This window comes from Biomphalaria glabrata, chromosome 17, assembly GCF_947242115.1.
Source record: "Biomphalaria glabrata chromosome 17, xgBioGlab47.1, whole genome shotgun sequence".
Lineage (NCBI taxonomy): Eukaryota > Metazoa > Mollusca > Gastropoda > Planorbidae > Biomphalaria > Biomphalaria glabrata.
In genome coordinates, this window is record NC_074727.1 from 7835274 (window position 1) to 7842623 (window position 7350).

The window sequence follows — 7350 nt, forward strand, 5'->3', positions numbered from 1 at the left end:
AGAAGATTTTGCATGAGATGTATGAAAACACTATTCAAGGTCAAAGAATTAAAGTCACCATTGTAAATTTCAAAGATTTAAGATTCACACCTTAAAGTAAACACAATTATTTTTACAACCAACCATGATGTCATGTTGTGAACATTGAGCATTATTTTGTAAACATTGAGTACTATTTGTAAACATTGAACTAGAACTAAGACTTCATTTTTTTAAAAAACTCTATTTGTAAACAAACTTTGGAATTTGATTACTTCATTGTAACCTACATTTTTTTCACATTCTTTTGTCAACAAGAATAACATTTTTGTACTCAACAATGTAAACAAACATTGAATTTTTTCCCCAACTTATTCAGTACCTAGCTTAATTTTTTTTCCATACAATGTAAACATTATTTTTCCCATTGTATTGAGAACAACTGTGACAAATTTTTTTCCACAGCTATTGTAAACAAGATTGGAATTTTTGTACTATGTCATTTATCACAATTATATAACTTAGTCACATTTTTCAATACTATTGAAAAAAGGAGATTGATTCATAATGTAACTTATTTATTTAATGTCAATTAGTGTAATCAAATATTGACATACACTTGTATTTTTTTGAAAACATTTTTGTCAAACTATTCTTATGGACTATATTTTTGTAACAATCATTGATGTAAACAAGAAGATTGTTGTACAAACTTTTTGATATTTCAAGTACTGAAAGAGACACTTGATATTATTCTTTTAAATTGGACTTACACATTTTTTCACAACAGATTAAAAATGAATACAACTAAACCATTAGGATGTTATGCTTGTATATATATGCTTGAACAAATTAATGTAAACTCAAAGATTGTATCACAACTGACACATTTTCTCAGTTGAATCTTTTTTGACAAAAGAGTTTTTTGAACTTTGTACTCAATAATTATTTGATAAACATAATGTAATATTAAACTTTTGCCATTACTAGCTACAAATTATTTGAACTGGCATATAGAGAAATACTTAATTGAAACATAAGGTGCATGTAACAAGCACTATGAAAGATATTTATTTTGATTTGATGTTCATACTTTTGAGCAAATATTTTGATACTTGAATTATACATATTTACTTGTGTAATATTAATGCACAACAATTTTTTATGGAGATATCAAACCTCATATTGAAGTAAACAGATACATTGAATTTGTAACAATGATCATTAATCAATTTGATCTTGAATTTTGACACATATTTTGAATTTTTCTATACTTATCACTTACATATTGAGACTTACTTGTAACATTTTCTACATGATTTGTACATATTGTACTATTGGTGTTAAAAAAAAAAAAAAACCAGACTTCTAACATTTCTATAGTGTCAAAGATTTTTTTATAAATAGATATTGTGAATAAAAACTTGTATTAATTTTTCACATTGTGACATAGGAGATTGTCATTGAAATTTTCGTCACACTTTGCACATATTATTATGAAAAAGACTTGTAAATATTGAACAAATTTGAATATTGATGTATATATTAGAACTACATGTAAAGAATTATTTGGGATGTTAAGTATTTGACTCAGAGAATTATTTGAATTGCCTTACAAGAATATGATGAATTAGAGAATTTTGCCCTTGTATGAATTTTTTTGATTCAGCAAATATTTTGTGTAACACTGTCATATTATATATTTTATTTCAAGTTTGTAGTTCTATTTGAACTCAACAATTGAACATTTCAGAGACCCCAAGAATTCCAATCGATCCTACTTATGATAATTATGTCGTGACCAGTATCACTTACCAGCATCACATGTAAAATCCTAGAACACATAATATGTAGCAACATCATAAACCACTTAGACAAACATAATGTCCTCACACCATACCAACATGGCTTTAGGAAATATAGATCATGTGAAACACAACTAATAGGACTAATTGATGATTTTTCAAAAGGTTTAGATAATAGTGAACAAATAGATGCTATCTTACTAGATTTTTCTAAGGCTTTTGACAAAGTTCACCACCATAGTTTGCTTAAAAAATTAAAATATTTCGGCATTAATGGTCCACTGCATCAGTGGATTAAAGACTTTCTGATAGGGAGAGAACAAACTGTAATAATAAATGGCTCTAAATCAACACCGATAACAGTAAACTCAGGTGTACCTCAAGGTACAGTCTTGGGTCCACTACTATTTTTAATTTACATAAATGATTTACCAAATTGCATTAGTTCAGGAACAAAAGTCAGATTATTTGCAGACGATTGCATAATATATAGAACAATAAAAACAACACAAGACACAGATATTTTACAAAGAGAATTAGATGAATTACAGAAATGGGAATCAAATTGGAGCATGTCTTTCCACCCAGAAAAATGTCAGTTGTTAAGAGTAACAAAAAAACTAAAACAAATTAATTCCACTTATCTTATTCATGGCAAACCAGTATCACAGACTAAAAACGCAAAATACCTAGGTGTTATAATAAATGAAAAACTATCATGGAATCCACATATTGATGAAACTACAAAAAAATCAAACAAAGCATTAGGATTTATTAAAAGAAATTTCTATAAATCAAATAAGAACATAAAACTAAAATGTTACTTAACCTTGGTTAGGCCAATAATAGAATATGCATCCTCCGTTTGGGACCCCTCAACTCAAGAAAACATTAAGAAACTGGAACAGACACAAAATAGAGCAGTGAGATTCATAACAAACGAATATTCACATTTGACTAGAGTAACACCTTTAGTAAAATCACTAAATTTAGAAAGCCTTCAGGACAGAAGGCTCAAAAGTAAAGTAGCAATCATACATAAAACACTGAACCATAATCTTCAAATACAAAAACAAAATTTAATAAAATACTCTGAAAGACACAAAGATAAAGGCACATTCCTCGTCCCATATGCTAGGACAAATTTGTACAAATACTCCTTCTTCCCTAGTGCTATTAGAGCATGGAATGGGTTGCCTGAGCTAGCCAGGAAAACCAGTGACTTGGCAGAATTTAAGTCATTGGTTAATATGCATGACTAAATGCATGACGCGTAGGACGTAATCATCTTCTTTTTTGAAGTAACGTCTGTATTATATAAGATAAGATAAGATAAGTCAAGCTGAAAAAAATTTCTTCAAAATTTTTTTCAAAAGGGGGGTGATAGGTAATGTCACCACCTCAAAGTTGGTGCCATAGAGTAGAAACCCTAATTCTGTATTGTGTATGTTAATTCCATATTGTGAATCTTATTCACAACCCATGTTGCACTAAGGTGAACACTTTTGACCTTAGGTGAACCAGGGAGTTAAAGGCAGTCAGTCCACATAGAGATCTTGTAGCAAACACTTGTATTGAGTCACTTAAGATATAAGCAGTAGAGTTAGATGTTTAAAGTAGTTGGTTATAGAATAAGTACTAAGTTGTGATATTCGTATATTACTGTTGGATTAATACTGACCATTCCTGGGTCGAATTGTATGGTGTATTCACTATGTGGTGTTATATTAAACTTATTGTATCTGCTACACCCAGCGTCATTTCATTATTCAGTGATTTGTAACAAGAACCCAATGTCACCACCACGCCTACATTGATAACCACAGCCACATTCATAACATATAAAAACTACAGTGACAGGTACCCATTAGAGTTAGGTTGACTCAGGAATTCCTAGAAATTCTGAAATTCAGTATCTCAGTTTTCACCGAGATTCGAACCCAGGACCCCAGGTTCGGAAGCCAAGCGCTTAACCGCTCAGCCACTGCGCCCCTTGTGTCAGTATATGTCTGAGTTAAAAGCTAATACTTATGTCTGAGCTAAGAATGGGTACTTATGTCTGAGCTAAGAGTGGGGAATATGTACCTGTCTCTGTCTATATAAAAGTAAAAATGATTCCATCCGAATGAGTCATAAATAATTTAACTTAAGGCAATCACTGCATATAGTTTTATTAGTTTATTGTTTAGGCCTACAAGTAGTTGGTACCTTTAATTGGTCGTGGTTATCTAACATAGTAAAACCAAACTTTCATTTGTATTGTTATGTTGAAAACCCTTATCAGCATGATTAATTCTAATCATTTTAATCCAGCTGATCAATTAGTTCAACGCAAAGCAAACAACACTATTTTAACGAACTGGGCCAAGGGTTACTCGGGAATGAAGGGGGTAAGTGGAGGGGAAAGCTACAAACCAAGGTACCCCTTTTCGCTGGAAGTCAGAGGCGTAGTGAGGGCAAGGGCCTTGATGCCCCGGGCTCCACCCTTAGCGGGATGTTACAGGCAGAGATGCGCCCCCAAAAAATTATTGTAGATATTTTCGTTAGGTAATACATTCTAAGGTTGTTTGTAGTATAGTATTATTAAATACGCTTTATTTACAAGCCTGGTCGAGAGGCTAAGTGCGCTTGAACTTGGCTTGTCTTGGCTACCTAGAAGGGGGCTCGAGGTCCGACTCGGGCAGAGTTGTGTTTACTGAGCGACTAAAGGCAGCACGGAAAACCAACTCCAAGATACCCCCCTCCCCCAACTGGTCCACAAATGAGATTGGACGAAAGCGCTCTGAGCATGCTATAAGCATGAAAGTAGCGCTATATAAAAGCTATAATAATAATAATTTCTAAGTGATGTTCATGGAAAATGGGAGGGGAGGGGAGCGCCAATAAATTTTATTACGCCTCTGCTGGAAGTCCTGAATTCGCATCTTAATGGTGACAGCGAAAGTTTGGGTATCAGTCTTAAGCCTCCATGCAAGTGCTTAACAAATTATGGAGAGTCATATATCATTATGTGGGTGCCTGTGATGGATCTTGTATTACATCTGTTAAAGTGAAGAAGTATTATAAAATAAATCAATTACTTTATGTTCAAATAATAAATATTTCTATTTTATTTCTGTATGACAAATAAACATGAAAAAAAAATTGGTTTGTATTAAGACTGAGCCTAACAAATTAAATATCCGACCATATTACAATAAATCAAACATTATTGATTGAGATCTATAAATAAAATACAAATGACCCGGAAAAAAAGGTTGCAATAGCTTATCATCTTCACCTATCCCTTAGTCTATTGAACCGTTGGGGCACCACAAAACGATCTTTTCACCCTCTTTCTCCATCCCTTTCTGTCTTTTGCCTAGGATAGAATCTCATTCAGTGACAAGCCTGTCCATTCTTTTATGTTGTCTTCCCATCACTTTCTCTGTCTGCCTCTTCTTTTCCTGTCAATGTTCCCTGAAGTAAGGTTTTTGCAAACCCAGAGGACCTTGTGATCAAAAAGTCGCTCATGTTGAATGTATGATGCTCAGACCTATATAACGGAACTTGCCCGCGTTATCGAAACTTTTTTGTTGATTTGCCATGATTGGACGGAAACGTGACCAAATCAACTAATTTAACAACTACAAAAAAAATAACAACAACAACAAAGGATGGATGTATAACACCTGGGAGACACCCTTGTAGACTTGTTAAGAGTTGACAACAGCGTCATAACAAAGCGCCCCTCGCCATCGACCTCCCTGGCCCCACATTCCTCTACTTTAAGTATTCGGGTTTGAGATATAAGAAAATAATGTGGGGCGTTAAAAGTTATGCGCGCTTTCGTTTGAACTAAAGGTCAAAGGCCATAGATTAAAGCTTGCTATCTGTCGTGTCCAACATTCACCTCCCTTTCCCCGCCTACATCATTCGTGTCAACGAACTGGGTAAATAAATACAAGAAACAGTCTCCACCTTTATATAGGTCAAGTAGATCAACACAAAACGTAATGATCTATATCGATAGAGTAAGGTACGTTTTCGTAATTTCTGAGTTTCATTGGGGTTTTTTATTTTCTTTTTTTTAGATTCAATTTGAAATTGTTTATAAGACTCCGCTTCTTTTGTTTGTTTGTAATTAACACACACACACACACACATACACACGAGTTATGTATAAAGGAGAATGCATTTGAATAATGTAAGTATCAATAGATCAAAAGATCTACAATAAATAAGTCATGTTTCTTAACACAGCTCCACAAGAATACTTCGAAACAAGCGACTGGACCACTGCAGATAGATGTCAAACAATGATGAGCAGACAACGAGACTACTAATTAAAATCCACACAGAGTCCAGCTATCAGGGAAAAAAACAAGTTTCATATAAGCCAAACTCAGCGACGTTAAAAAGCACATCTCCTCTTTTACTCCATGGAGCTAGTATTTTTTTTTCTTAGCGTACACATCAAGAGTTAAACTTCTAGCAAAATCGTTACAGCTGTTTTTTTTTTTAGATCCGTCTCCAGGTTTCAGGTTCCATGAAGGTGTGACTTGAATAGAGGCATTGTAAAAAAGAAAGGAACGTAATTCTTTCATACCTAAACAAGAAAGAAAAAAAAATACACTGAGTCTCACCTAACAAGCTTCTGACAATTGGTTTAAAGCATTTTGCAAGCCATTTCATTTGGATGACAAGGCAACAGAGATTTTGTTACGTTATTGTTAAGCTTGCCTATATTTTATTGAATATAAATCTTCCTCTTTGATTTTTTTTTCGTTACCTTATTCTTGAGGTTACCATCCCCCCCCCCCCCTCAAATTACACCTGCATAATTTTTCTTTTACTATTTTACCTTTTTTTTTTGTTTCTTAAAGGATACAAACCAGATACTAAGAACAAAAATTTAAAGAAAGAATTTATCAAGAGAATCCCTATTAAGTTTTATATAACAAAATAAAAATAACAATTAGGAAGCAAAACAAAAACATACTGCAATGAATAACTGAAGAGCTATGCGTTGATCTTTGTCAGGGGTTCTCAAACCTGTGGGTCGCGAACCCTTTCGGGATCGATTGACGATTTGCCAGGGGTCGCCTAAGACCGTTGATAAATGGATTGTTTTTGTCAGTTCTTCTATTGCTGTGTAAGTGTGGGTGGGTGGGGGTCGCGGAAGAGTGGGGGGTTGTAAAAAGGGGTCGCCGAGTTTAAAAGGTTGAGAACCGCTGATCTATGTAGTCATCTACAGAAAAGTGGGAGGGAGTGTTCAAGAGGTAACAGCCTTTGGTTGTGCAACATGTCTGGAGATTGTTGGTAAAGTTACAAGCACAACAATGATCCTCAAACTTTGACATTGCCCCTCCTCTTCTGTCCCCCCCCGATATGACAGCCACCTCTCTCCACTCACACAGTTTTCAACACTCGACGTCATGACAGCATATAATGTATTGGTGATTTAAACCCAAATCTAGGTTAATATTTAACACTGTTACCTCTCCCTTCACTTTCTTTTACTCAATCATGTAGGGTTTTTTTTATATCAAGCCAAGTTTAAGTTTAATAGATTTAATGTTTTTTT